Source organism: Acomys minous (assembly GCF_964271855.1).
Source record: "Acomys minous genome assembly, chromosome: 14".
NCBI lineage: Eukaryota > Metazoa > Chordata > Mammalia > Rodentia > Muridae > Acomys > Acomys minous.
In genome coordinates, this window is record NC_140496.1 from 762,390 (window position 1) to 778,125 (window position 15,736).

Below are 15,736 nucleotides of genomic sequence, written 5' to 3' on the forward strand. Positions count from 1 at the left end.
TCCTCAGAGATGTATGGCAGAGTGTAACATATCTAGTTAGTATGTAATTGGAAACCCAGGCACAAAGGAGAGTACACTAAGAAATGGTAGTTCAAACGGTTATGAATTTGATGGAAAATCATGTCTACATCCAGGAAGCTAGCTGAATCACATGCAAGAAAAATGTAGAGGAACACAGTTGTACCCCATGGTGGGAAAGCTTCTGAAACACACAGATAAGTGCGTAAGTCCAAAATATACATGCCATGTGAAGCCACGTAAGTGTCAGCTTCTTAACTGAAATACCAGAGTCCAGAAGATGGTGAGATGGAAACGTTTCAAATGCTAGCAACCAAACAAAGCGTCATGCCGACTCAGATGGGACATGGATTAAAAGTACTCCACAAAACCAAGAGAGAAGCATAGACTTCTTCAGATGAAAGGAAGCCTAGGAAATTATATCCACAGAGCTTAATTGTGAGGAGAAAATAATAAAGATGTTCTTGGGTTGAAGGGACAGGGTGCCATGCTAAGGTGAAGTCGTTGGAAATAGTGTGCCTCACTGAGGATGGGAAATCAAGACACAAGGAGCTTCGCTTCCTTCCTCCTCTAATATCCCGAGTGACAGCTACCAGTTTAAACTTGAAATGATTTTTTTAAATGTATGTATACACGTCTCTGAGTGTGTGTGTGTGTGTGTGTGTGCGTGTGCGTGTTTGTTTGTGTGTGTGTGTGTGTGTGTGTGTGTATACCATGTGGATGCAGAATCCCCATGGGAGCCAGAACTTGTCAGATTCTCTGAACTGTGAGCTGCTGCCATACTGAGAACTAAACTCAGGTTCTCTGGAAGAGCAGCCAGCACTCTTAACCACAGAACTACCCTCCAGGCCTTGGGAATGATACTGTGATTTAAGCATTGATTCTGCATGTAGATGCAATATGTGAGCCTTAGGACCATGGCAGAGAGCAGGTGGGATCACACTGCTGTGCTTGTGCTTGCACACTGGAAAATGTGAAACACAGGTGCACCGTGTTAATTGGAGAGTCAGAAACAAGTAGGATGTGGGAAAATATTGACTCAGTACAGGCTTGGAATTGAACACTGCTTTCACTGTTTTGCAAAGTCAGCCATCATCCTGTGTGTGGTTACAGAAAGATCTCTTGCCACGTAGGTTTTTCTTGCACTCGGTTTTCACCAGACACATCTCTGAGTAATGTCCCGAATCTGTACTTGTGTTGGCAAAAAAGAAAAATTCCCTGGTCTAAAACAGCGTGTTCTGGGTACTGCTTAGATCTGTATGCTAGTCTCAAGAAGTCAAATTAAACTTAAAATTGAGTCACTCAGTTCCTTTAAAACGGACTTTGGTAAATTCAGGCTATTCTGTTACATCCTATATTCATCATTATGAGTATACATTATGAAGGAAAAAAAGTTACAGCCACCAGCACATTAAATCCAAGTGATCTAAGGGTAAAAAGAAAAAGTTTGAGATATTAAAAATAAGTATTTCAAATGCAAGATCCAATCTCTGTTACTATATATAGGAGACATCTTTTAGCTGGAAAAGATGGAGACAAAGTTGGGACTAAAAGAATGGGGAAAGTGGATATGAAAAACTTGTGCAAAAATAAACAGCAACCATAGCTATATTAATGCACAACAAAGTTAATATTAAGAACTAGAATATTACAAAAGGCGATAATTTATGTGGGTTTAAAACCTAATTCGTGGAGGATATATAACATTCCTACATGCAGTGGATGTACTAATACATCCCCAAAACACAGGAAGTAAAGTCCCACAGCACAGGAAGACACAGAGAATTCTATACTCACTTTTAGGAGAATTCTAGAACTTTGTTATAGTAATTATTAAGTCATGTAAACAAAGAAAGTGCCAACCATACAGACGACCTGAACATTTTCTTTCTTTTTTTAAAAAAAAATTTATTATTTATTATGTATACAGTGTTCTGCCTGCATGTACACCTGTAGGTCAGAAGAGGGCATCAGATCTCATTATAGATGGTTGTAAACCACCATGTGGTTGCTGGGAATTGAACTCAGGACCTTTGGAAGAGCAGGCGGCACTCTTAACCACTGAGCCATCTCTCCAGCCCTGACCTGAACATTTTCAACCAACGTGACATAACTGGCACATGCAGAACACGAAAAGCAGCCTCAGAACGCACAACTGTGAGCGACCGGTAATAAATCTTACATCGTCTTAGTTTGTTTTCTATGTGGTGATAAAATAGAAAAGCCGAAAGTGACCTGCAGAGGAAACGGCTCATTTCTGTTTATAGTTTATGGTCCTTCATGACAGGAAGCCAGATCAGGAACTCAGAGCAGGAATCTGGAGGCAGGAAGTAATGCTTACTGCCCTGCTCTCCATTGCTTGCTTCCATTTGTGTCCTCATACAAACCAACACCCCGGCTCAGGGTGTCACCGCCCACAGTGGGCTGGGCCCTCCCACATTTGTCATTAAACAAAAAAATGTCCAGGCTATGTGTGTATATGTGTTTCTTGAACTTTTTCTTTGGTGTTTCCCCCTTTGTTTGTTGTGTTTATTCTAGTTTGTTATTATTATTATTATTATTATTATTATTATTATTATTATTATTATTATTATTATTATTATTTATATTCCCATTTGTATTCTAGTTAGAAAGAATCTGGATTTGGCTGCGTGGAGAAATGGGGAAATCTAGGAAGATTTGGGGCAGACAAAATCATAATCAGATACATTATATTAAAAATCTGTTTTCAAATTTAAAAAAATGCTTCATTAATGAAAGAAAGTGTCCTAGACTTGCCTATAGGCCAATTTAATGGCGGTCTTTTCTCAACTGAATTCCTTTTCCCACATGACCCTACTTATGTCAAGCTGACAAAATAACCTAACCAAGGCAGTCATAAAATGACTCAGTTAGTGCCAAACAATTGAACCCTTACAGTACAGGGTGACTGACAATATGCTCGAACAGAAACCAACAACATACCTAAAGAAGCTACCAACGTTTGGAATGTCGGTCAGGTGGTGCTAGTTGGTTTTGTAGTGTTTGTTTGTTTATTTGTTTGTTGTCTTGGCAACTCGACACAAGCCAGAGTTATCTGGGAACCTCAAATGAGAGAACGCCTCCATCCAGATTGCCTGCAGGCGAATCTGTTGTGCGTTTTCTAGAGTAATGATTGATGTAGAAAGGTCTATCCTGTGGTGGGTGAAGGTCCACCTCCTGGGGCAAATGGTCTTGGACAAGAAAGCATACTGAGCAAGCCATGGGGAGCAAGCCAGGAAGCAATGTTCCTCCACGGCCTCTACTGAGTTCCTATTGTGACTGTTTATATGGTGGACTTCAATCTACTACATAAAACAAACCCCTTCCTCACCAAGGTGTTTTTTTGGGGGGATGATGATAATGACAGCAATAGGAACCTAAATAATATATAAGTATTTCTAAATGTATGAGTTTTTTAAAAAATTATAAATAAAAATATTCAACTTTGAACTAACCATTAAAATACAGCACTTTTTAAATTTGTAGCATGCAGCTAAAGCAGGGTATAAATTAAAATTAATGATTGTTAATCCCTCAGCAATATAAAAAATTAAAATTAATGAGCAAGTTTCCACCTTAGAATCAAAGAATATCATGTTAAACTGAAAGGAAGTGGAATGAAATAATAATACAAAAAGAAAATAATTAACAAAGTAAAAATTGGTTCTTTGAAAAGGTGCACAAAATTGGTGTTGTACAAATAAATGGCACAATCAAGAGGAAGGATAGCAAGGTCAAGAAAAAAGTGGGATTCAAAGGTGTCCCATTGTATGCCCAACAAGGTAATACGGAGGGAAATTTTACAAATAATTTTGATAATTTAGAAGTGGACACATTGTTTGGCAAACATTTAGCAAAACATATTTAAAACGCCAACAATGGAAAATCTGAATGCCATCTATCCATTAGAGAAATTAAATCTCTCAATAAAAGTCCCCCACAATAACACTCAGCAGCCAGATGGTCCCACTGGTGAGTTCCATAAAACTGGGAAGAGAGGGCTGGGCCAGACTCAGTAAACACACAGCGCTCCAGATACAAAGAGGAGAGAGGGTGGGTCTCACTGTGTAGCCCATGCTGCCCTGGGACTCATTACATCGCTTGAAAAGGCTATGCTGATTCTGACACTAAAACATGACAAAGAAAGTGTGAGAAAATAAATGAACAAAGCAGTAATCCTCATTATCACACAAAACAAAAGTTACCTCGCAAGATGTCAGCCAATCAGTTCAATGCCAAATCAAAAAAATACATCAAGCGATGGATGCCCCTGGTGACCAGATGAGCTCAGTCTCAGGATGTACAATTAGGGAGCACAGGTCAGCCCATGGCTTTTTCCACTGGTGAGATGCAGAGAGCTGATGTGGGTGGGCCAAAGAGAAAAAATGAAAGCCCTCTCTTGAATCCGTTAAGGATCTGGTGTGGCAGAAGAGAGAAATGCTGGGAATCTGGCATAGACCAACCAGTTCTCAGAGAGAGAAACAAGATTGAACAGAGCACGCCCAGGACACGTGTGTCCTCTAGTTTCTAGAAGGTTCTGTAAGAAACAGCAGTGAGGAGCTTCAGGAACGCACTGATGTCTGGCTCCCCCACCAGTCCTCTTCCTGCAGGGACTGTGCTAGGAAGTGAGAGAAGACTACCCATGGCTTGTGTACGTGTGTCGGTCACGGGGGACGGCTGTGGCGGAGACCCTGCACACAGGTGACAGAACTCTTGACTCCACCAGAGAAGAGAATTTTAAGATGAGCCAGTATGAGGCAGAGCTGGAATTCATTAAGAAGACATTTTAACATTGAACATTTAAGCATGGGGAGGTAGTTAATGAGAGGCAGTCAAAGAAAGGATGGGACACAGCCAAGAGTGGCGTGAATTTCCTGACGGTCACATTTAAATGTCTTTTCAGTGGCCACGTGTGAGTTTTGATGTATTCTTAAGTTACACCTCAAGGGCAAGCAAGGAACCTAAATTAAGTCCTAGGGTAGTTCCGATGCACTGGACGGATCACAGGCGAGGGGTTCGCAGGGGTGCCTGGAGTCAAGATATTTTTACTGTAAAAAAACCCACAACATTATAGTCTTGTTTGTGAGAGTCTCCCCAAAACTGCAGGCATGCAACTGGGAAAGGGGTAAAGCCACAGCGGGCAGACATACGGGCTCAGGCTGGAGGCGCCGTTCATCACGGCTTTAATATTTATACTTAGAATATGGCTGCAGGAAACCAGCGCTGTCCCTGTGTGCTTGATCTTCATAGCATTTTTGTGAGTCTCAGCCAGTAAGAGGCTTCACTCAGCTAGGCGGAGGTAAGGACACCCTTTGGCCTCTTACGCCTCTTTAGTTTAACTTTTCCTGTCTTTCTACCCACGCTTCAAATCTCCTCAGAGCAGCTCTCTTTTGCTCAGGCTTAGGGTGAGGGAATTGAAGCCACTGTTGAAAACCTGCCAAGACCCAGGAGAAACACAGTATAAACTGTCATCTTAAGGCACTGGTGACAATCTAGTGTAGCCACAGAAAGGGAGGAGAGCTGCAAGCCAGAGAGAGTTGCAGCCCAGGACTCCCAGGGATGTGGAGACTCACGGCTGCTTGTAAGCCCATCATCTCCCCAAGATCTAGCACAGGAGCCTACCTCCTTAGGAAGTCTGGCTAGGAACATCACACAATAGTCCCCTTGCTCCACTCCACCCACATGTTGAGGAGGGTTGAGAAAGCATGGCAAACGTTGATGGTGGACAGAGTCTCTGCAGTGCAGAAGGACAGACTAAACCAAACCTAAGTCTCTGGCAAATTAGCTCTGGCATTCTACATAACGGGTCACTGGAGGAATCTGGGACCCTGGTCGTAACAGTGAGTCCCGAACCAGCCCAGCAGCTGAGAGTGTTACTAGGAAGCTCTAGGCTAGCCCTGCAGAGAAAACCTGCCTGCAAAACTCTGTGCTTGGGAAAGAGGTGTGTCTTTGTCCTTCACAACACACCCAGATGAGCAGAGAAAGGTGTGCAATGCACAAGAAGTAGGGTAAAATAAATATAAGTGATAAATGCACGTCAGGAGGCAAAGCCGTGATCACAGGAAGACAAACCATGGCACGTGGCTGGGCGACAGTGGCTCAGTGGGTCAGTGCTTGCCTGGCCAGCATGCAGACCTGAGTTCAGATCCCCAGAGCCTATACAACAGCTGGCATGGCAGTAGTCAGGTCTGCAACTCGAGGGCTGTGGAGGCAGAGATGGGGCAGGAGGGAGGGGTGTTTAGCTAGTCAGCCTAGGCAAAACGGTGAGCTTGGAATCAGTGAGAGACCTTGCCTCACAAATTAAGGAGGAGAGGGAGACACACAGTGTTGACCTCTGACTTCCACACACACATGCACAAGATATGATGTAGCCACTCCATTATCAAACAGAGAGACAAAAATATGTACCAAACTTATTGAATGCTTACAGTGTGCTATGCTATACCTCAATGACTGATTGGAAGAAAAGCCACTAGCAGAGTAAAAATCAGCATCTATAAACTTAATCCTAAACTGGGTGCAGTGGCACATGTCTGTAATCTCAGCACTCAAGAGGGCAGAGACAGGTGTATTGCTGTGAACTGGAAGCAAGCCTCATCTACAAACTGAGTCCAGGACAGCCAAGGCTACACAGAGAGACCCTGTCTCAAAAAACCAAAATAACAAACCAAAAACCAAAACCAAACCAAACCAAAACAACAACAACAACAAACCTTAACCTTACCCCCTGCTTGGCATCAACATTGCTCATCTTTTTACACCCCAATGCAAAGTGGCACCATTAGTAGTCCTTGGTCTCAGTGGTCCTTTGCAAATAGTGCATCCCAAAGACCAACTTGTCACTGGAATTGTTTGTGTCATAACCTCGTAAGTCAGATTTAGACACTAGTCCTCAGTAATCTGATTGGCACACTTACTTTTAATTTATTTATTCAGTGTGGTTATATCGAGGAAGAAACAAAGAGACCCAGTGGCATCCCTCCTCCTGGGCTCCTATTAAGGGTATTGAGACAGGCTTAGGTGTACACGCAGGGCAAGAGCGCATAGCTAGGCAGTCCTGGTCAAGGCACGCTTCTGTCCATCACTGACACATCGTTGCCTCAGCTCCAGTTGCTCCAGCAAGCTGACCTGACAAGTTGCCAGAACTGTCTGACTTGCCTTCTTAGAGACAGCTTTCTCCTCTGGCTGGTAGCAGGCATCAGCCTTTTTCTTCTCCCGGACTGAGACGCTCAGGGAAATCCTAATCCCTTGAAGTCCACAGTTTCCATAGTCTGAGAGCCAAGGGGAGGAACGCAAGTGTTTCTTTAGAGTATCTTCACTCATGCCATGGGGGATACAAGCTTATACAATGTAAGGATGAGTAATATGGGTAAATGTATACTGTGTCTTAGTCTGTTATACAGTAAGCCACGCAGGCAAAAAGGCTATTTTCCATCCATGGATAAAAGCAGTTTTCTGAAAGAACACTAGTATTTTATGAACCTTTAATATTCTAAGCTCAGGGCTCTACTAACTTCATCTTGATAATCAATACCTAGTGAATTTGTTTCCACAACCTACAAAATTTACCAAGAATTTGTTTCAGTTTATTATACATTAAGAAGACGTTGAATTGTAACAGGGTTATCCTGCACTCTATGGCTAATATACACTTAAAAGTGCATCTACATCATGTGTGTCTTTCTAGGGCTGGGTTACCTCACTCAGGATGATCTACAAATTTCATGATTTCCTTGTTTTTAATAGCTGACTAGTGTTTCACAGGGTAAACACCACGGTTTCTTTATCCATTCTTCGGCTGAGGTACATCTAGGTTGTTTCCAGATTCTGGCTATTACAAATAAAGCTGTTAAGAACATAGCTGAGCAAATGTCCTTGTTGTATGTTAGACATCTTTTGGGTATATGCCCAGGAGTGGCATAGCTGGGTCTTGAGGTAGAGCTATTCCCAATTTTCTGAGAAAGTGCCAGGTTGATTTCCAAAATGGTTGTACAAGTTGCACTCTCACCAGCAATGGAGGAGTGTAGTGTTCCCCTTTCCCCACATCCTCACCAACTTGAGGTTTTTGATCTTAGCCATTCTGACAGGCGTAGGATGAAATATGAGGGTCATTTTGATTTACATTTCTCTGATGACTAAAGACATTGAATTTTTCTTTTTTCTTTTTTAGTATATTCCAACATTTTCTCTTTAAAAAAAGTTTTATTATAATTTATTCACATCACATCCAGATTGTTAGCCCCTCGCTCTTATCTTCCAGTTCCCACTCTCCCCCCTCTTCTGCCCTCTCCCCCCTCCCTTAGCCCTCTGATGGGGAGGTTCTCCTCCCTCACCATCTGATCACAGTCATCAGGGTAGCCTGCATCCCCTTCCTCTGTGTGTCTGCAAGGCCGCCCCACCAAGGGGCAGTGATCAAATCACAGCACCAGAGATCATGTCAGACTCAGTGCCCTCTCTCCTCACTCCCCACACACATGAAGAATGAGCCAGCTACATCTGAACGGGGGTCTAGTTACTCTGCGTTCATTGTCCTTGGTTGATGCATCAGTCTGTGCAGCGCCCCTGGGTCCACATCCACTGCCCTTGGCGGTCTCCCTGTGGAGCTCCTGATCCATCCAGATCCTTTCTCTAAGTGCTTCTCAGCCTTTCAAGATTCCTCTGTTGAGAATTCTATGTTTAGCTCTGTACCCCATTTTTAAATTGGATTATTTATTTTGTTGGCTTTTATTTTCTTGAGCTCTTTATATATTTTGGATATTAGCCCTCTGCCAGATGTAGGGCTGCTTTAGTTTGGGTTTAATTATACGTGCTTAAGTAAACCTACAGAGGACGGAAAAACTATCCCCAAATAAGGAGAGAATAAAACAAACAGAAGCCAGGTATCAAGATGGTCCATCTTCTGTGAGTGTCCTGCACACCAGCTGCTCTCAGGATACAGGCAGGTCAGAGTTCTGAGGAAATATCCAGGCCCTTGTGACACAGGGCAAAGAATTGTACCAGGGATACACAGTTAAAAACAGAAAGAGTTTGTTAAGAACAGAAATGGACTCCTGAGAACTCATGTGGGTTCCTGAGCTTGGAAAGGTGTACAATCCAGTGCATTGGCACGAGTCTCGTGACCCTTTGCAGATAAGTACAGAGCACCCACCGTCTCTCCTGCTTGTTCTCCGAGCTTTCCTTGGGCATGTTTTATTTGTTGGACATGGCCCAGGAGAGGAGGGGTTTCCACTTTTTTTTTTTTGTCAGCTACTTTTCAGTTGTTAATCTTGATGTCACCCTCTGCTCTCCTGCCACAGCAGCACCCTCATATCAATGTCTGAGGTGACAGTAGCCGTGTGCTCCATTTTTTGTTGTGATGACTTATGCCTTCTTCCCCTTAGTTTGACACCGAACTCTGTAGATTGCACAATTCAATTTAAGTGAAAAAAATCTAGGACATTCCAAAGTGTTCTCCTCCTTCTGGGAGGAGTCCAGTAGTTGTAATTCTCTCTGAGTGGGATTGATGGATGGGTGACCCCTAAATGGCCTTGGCAGCCAAAGAGGGGAGAATTACAGGTGATTTGGGGGAGAAAAGACTGATTGGAGGGAGCAGAAATCACAGACCCTTCCTTTGTGCTGCTCATGAGTGACAAGCACCTACGCTGATGAGGACACTTGTGTTTTTTACAAGTTCTCCCTTAGGTGCCTTGTTAGCACAGGGGGTAGGGCCATCAGTCTCATAAAACTCTCCCCGAACGCATCTCTTCTTTCCTGGGCCCATGGTTGTAGTTTGAGAAGCTCTGCAGAATCAAGGTCAGCTGCGAGAGGAACGCAGTCAGGAGAAAGGGTCGACATTTCCACTTAATTCTGACCTCAGTCCCCAGGTAAAGTATTCTGGAGTCTTTCCCTTATTCAGATGTTCAGAAAAGAATGCTGTTTGGGGTGGGTGCACACTACAGTGACTGGCCAGGGCCAATGCTAGAGCTACAGCGGTAGTCTTCAGACTTCTAGATGCAAAGAGAGCAGCCTGAGGAAGCAAGGAGCTGGGAAGAGGTTGAGGGTGGATAGCACTGACCCAGCTTCAAAGTCACTTGGCTGTAGGTAGGAGGAGAGCTGGAAGAGAGAGTGGGAGACTGGACTGGACGAAGGGGCATTTGCTTTTGGCAAAGACTGCCTGAAAAACCATCTCAATTCTTTTTAGCACTGCAGTGACTGCTGATACACATCAGTGTTGGCATGTTCCTGATGGCATTACAGAACTTGTATTTGCTGCTGGAGCTGGTGGAGTAGAGTCTGAAGCCTTTCTGTGCACTGTGGAGACAGCTCAGTCAATAAAGTACTCACCTCAAAACATGAAAGTGTGGGTTTAAGTCACAGCACCCCTGTACACATAACTGGGTATGCTGATGGAGCCTGAAACGCCAGAGCTGAGGAGTGGAAGACTCGAGATCCCTGGGGCCTGATAGACAGTCTGGCCTATTTGCAAGTTCCACCAACAAGACACCATCTTCAAAAAGCAAGGTGGATAGCTCCCGAAGAATGACATCTAAGATTGTCTCCTGCCCTCCATGGGCACTGGCACAAGTGAGTGCACACTTAAACACACAAACTTCATGTGCATGTACGCACACATACATGCCTATATACACACGCACATGCATGTATACACACGCAGGAACACACATGTGCATACACGCTGCATGTACGCACACATACATGCCTATATACACATGCACACGCATGTACACACACGCAGGAGCACACATGTGCATACATGCTCATATACATGTACATGAACACACATATGTGTACACATAAATGTATGTGCATATGCATTCATGTATACATAGACGTATCTACATAGTTGTGTGTATACACCCACACACATCAGCACATGCACAGACACACACACATGTGGGTATATAATACATGCACACATGTGTATACCCATGCACACACACGCATTAATGTACATACAAACACATGCACACAAACACACACACACCTTTCCATGCCTGCTTGATTTCTTGTCTGAAGCTTTGGAATTCATTTTCAGTCACCTTCATTTTGGGGGATTTGAAAGATGGTGGGCCTTTCACTTGCTCCACTTTCCACCCATGAAAACGACCTTCACCATTTCACCATTTATGGAACAATTTTTGCTCTCTAGCGAAACACATTGAAACTCTTAAAACACTTACTTTGCTTTCTTTAGTTGAGGTGATTGTTAATGATCATGTCAACTTTTTCTAGAGTTGGCACCAAAACTTTTCTCATTCTCCTTAGAAATTCTGCCATCATCCTACTGTAAAACTGTCATTATTTCTCAAAGTCACAGTGCTGACATCTGTTAAGTAAAGGTTTATTTTTCACTTCAAAAGTCAATCTACACAGCTGACTGACTCCTTTGGAATCTTGCAGCTTTTTCTTGTCAAATATTTGGGATAATGAAATTTGCTTTTAGAAAAATATTTGGCTTTCATGGAAAAGAAAACATTCTTTACCTATAAAAGAGAATTACTGTGTTTTTTTCCTTGAAAAAATAATAAAATAAAATAAACACCCCAACTCTTCTTATCTATTGGTTTTCAGGGAGAGGGCAAGTAAAAGTAAAAGAAATTGAGATGGTTCGTTCCATTTCAAATGACAGTTTCTTCTAACAACCCTGAAGGGTGAATGGGCCTTGGAAGTTCCAGGTAACTTGTAGGAGAAAAAACAACCATCGCAGCATTGAGATGGGCCCAAGAAGGAGGCGGCGAGGGGTCATTACCCATCTCTGCATGGCAGCTGCACCCGTTTGTGCTACAGCCTCTGGTACTGGCATCTCCTAAGACCCATATTACCAGCCCAGAGGAAATATGCCCCTTTGCCTCTTAATCTTATTGGAAGCAAAATGAAGGGATGAATAACTCACTCACGGGGAGTACACTCCATGTCCGGCCTGTGCTAGAACTTTCCGTGTGTTACCTTGGCATGCTCTGGAATGTCCCCATTTTCCCAAGTGCAGGTGGGTTGGGTCTTAAAGGCTGTGGCTTCACCAGTGGGTAAACAGGTTGATGAAACTATAGCTTAACTGACAACTGGGAGGTGATGGCAACTTCAGGAGGTGAGGTCTAGTTAGGGGAAAGTGGCTGAGGGGCCTTTGAAGGGATATTTTTTACCCCATCCCCTCCCACTCATTGCTTCCTGGCTGCCGTGGGATAAGCAGCTTCACTCCATCATGTGACCCAGTATCTAGGGTATACTGTCTCACCACACAGCAGAGTGACTGTGGGTTAACCTCCTGAAAACTGTTCCCACAAATGAACCTTTACCCTGCAGCTGATTAATCTCAGGTGCTTTGTCTCAATGACAGAAAGATGCCAGACACATTTGCTTATTTTTTACTGCAGTCATCCTCCAAGTTGGGATAGTTTAACTGGAATTTGATTATGATGTGACCCTAAATCTTTACTGCTTCCTAGCAGGCTATAAAACATATTCATCTCCTTGACCAATTAGCTCTTTTTTTCTTGATGTTTGTTTTATGACAGTTTCAAACTTCAAACTTGTTTTCTGGTGAAAACTTGTGCTCCTGTGGATATGAACATTTATGAGCCTAAAAATATCTAGTTGCTGGGAGCAGCGTTTGTAGTCACACTGCACTCTGGGAATGCTACCTTTCTCCGTGTGGCTCTGCATTGTGCTGTTGATAGTGTGGGTCTATACACAGGTCCTGCAGGATTTCTGTGGCATTTTCATGCCTTCTCTGCTGGCTCAAACTTGTGAGTGCATCTGGATGATACACTCACTGCAGGGCTAACAATGCACAGGGAACCAGAAGACCCGGTCTCTCGTGCTTGCTTTGCCTTTACTTAGCCATTTTACACTGAAAATAATTGTTTGGTTTCTTTCAGCTCCACCTCTTTTGGGTGCAAAGGAGAAAGATAATAGTAACTACTTCTCTTGTTGTTACAAAAAGAAATCATGTATGTGCTAGCTGGTTTCTATGCCATCTTGACACAGACTAGAGCCATTTGAGAGGAGGGGGCCTCAGGTGAGAAAATAGTCCCACTTGAGTGGCCTGTGGGCAAGTCTGTGGTTTGTTTTCTTGATTAATGATTGGTGTAAGAGGGCCTAGCCAGCACTGGGCTGGCAGTTCTGGGTGTTACAAGAGAGCCGACTGAGCAAACTATCAGGATCAAGAGAGCAAGAAGGGATCCTTCATGGGCTCTGCATCAGCTCCTGCCCAAAATTCCCTCTCTGACTTCACCCATGACACATGATGAACAGAGTTCTAAGATGAAGTAAATTTTCCCTCGCCAAGGTGCTTTTTGGTCATGGTGTTTATCACAGAAATAGACTTAACTGAGCTAATGAGGAAGTAATTTGAACCCTAGAAAGGACTTCCACTGAGGCTCGAGTTCAAATCCCCTCCTGTTACACTCTGGCCAGAGCCTATCATAGATTCTGATGTTCCTCGGTTGATAGCCAACATGCCTGTGTCTGCATTCGCAGTTAAAGAAATCTGAACAGAGAGTTTTTTAGTTAGGGTTTTTATTGCTGTGAAGAGACACCATGACCATGGCAACTCTTACAAAGAGAAAACATTTAATCGGGACTGGCTTACAGTTTCAGGGGTTTAGTCTGTTAGCATCGTGGTGGAAAACATGGCAGTGTGAAGGCTGACAGGATGCTGGAGAAGGAGCTGAGAGTTCTACATCTTGATCCTCACACAGCAAAAGGAGACTGTGAGTCACTGAGCCTGGGCTGTTTGGTGTTGAAAACCAAATGATGTGCTTGTCCCTGGGGAAGAATATTTCACCTTCTCTCAGCTTTCTTTAGTTGCCTGTACCAGGCATGGTTTATTCTTTTTGAGCAGGTCTTATGTCCAATTTGAGAGCTATTGGTTGCCACCAAAGTATACATGCCACTATTGTATGCTTAGTGTTATCATGCACATATTTTCCTGATAGAACTGTCTTCCAGCCTTTGAGCACCTTTAGTGTTCTTAAACAGAAATGCTCTTTGGAAAAATATGTACACCACAGAATCCCTTGAGTAAGACAGACACAGTCTGAGCACCAACTTGCACTACTGCCACTGTCTCAGGTGACAGGAACCACTGCCCTCAGGGTTTGCTAAACACTTCCTTTGACTTTACATCATTTGCTTTGGGTTTGAGATCCAAGAGTGAGTGGTTGAACTTGGGTCCTGAGACTGCATAGTCGATGCCAGCGGTTGGGTAGAGGGTCTCCCCGGCTCATCCTTCATTATTAACAGAAAGATACTGTTGTGTAAGTGACAGGTGTCTTGCATGATGGGCAACGTCCCCAAGTGGAAATGGGTAGAGGATAGATGGCAAAATCACCAATAACCATGCAGTCATGGTCACCTGCATCAGCGGCTCTGCTTGCTCGCTGCCCTGTGCAGCCATCCTCCTCCCATCCGCCCGCCATTAGTCACATTTCACTTGTTTTGGGGTAACAAGTTCTCTGCTCCAGGCCGCACAACTGGCACACTTGTGGTTCCTCATCATTCTCTATCCTCTCTCTGTTCGACCCCCTCTCAACCTCTAAGGTGCAGTTTCAAGGAAACGCTGGGGCAGAGGGGATACTTTCACTGTTGGCCAGATCCAAGTGAGTCCCTGGGAAAGATTAATCTTCATAGCTGGCTTGATGGGATTTATGATCACCATGGAAACAGACCCCCAGATATATCTCTGGAGGAGTATCTAGATTAGTTTAAAGAAGTGGGGATACCTACCCTAAACTCTAAATGGGGTCAACATCCCATGGGCTTGGGTCCTAGACTGAATAAACAGGAGAAAACAAGCGGAGCGCCAGGATTTATTTTTCTGTTTTCTGACTGTGGGTGCAATGTGAGGGGTCACCACATGCTAATACCGGCAAGCCTTCTCTGCCCTGATAGACTGCACCTTCAAACTGTAAACCAGAAAAATCTTGTTGGGTATTTTGTTGTAGCTATGAGATAAGTAACTAACACAGGCCTTGACACCCCACCCGTACACGTTTCGTACCCCCACATTGCATACTGCCCCCACGTATTACATAACCCCCATATTGCACACTCCCCACGTTGCAAACTCCCCCACTCATTGCATACCTCTCCTGCCCCCCTCCATCCCATAGTACTCTGTGCAGCTTCTGCACAGTACTCACAGTCGAGTCATCACTGCTGTGACCTGGCGACCCTCGGTCCACCCTCAGGAGGCAAGTGTTAGGAAAACAAGTGTGGAGAGTGATTCATGAAGACACCTGATACTGACCTCTGTTGTACACACTCACATACACGGGTGTACATGCAAGTGCGCATACATGTGCCCAGGCGAACACACACGTAGCAATATTAAGACTGTCTTTCTGTTAAACACTGAAGCAAGGTTGGGGGTGGGGTGCATAGGATAGGAGGCGGGTTAGGCAACGAAGGGGGTGGACTTCAGGGGTGGACGCAGAAGACATGGGCTATTAGATGAGAGTCTCAGTCCCAGGTGTCAGACACTTCCCTAGTCAGGGAAGCCCCGGAGGCTTTCACAACAGCACAGGTCCTCGGTGCACACCGGAACTAGATTATGGGAGACTTTTGCTGAAGACACAACACAACTAGAACTAGCCCCCCAAATTTCCTCCCTATTGGCTAACTTTCAGAGTGTCAGGAAGCAGTGTGTAGGCCACTGGAGGAGAACAGCTAGTAAGGTATTACCTAGCAAGGTATTCTG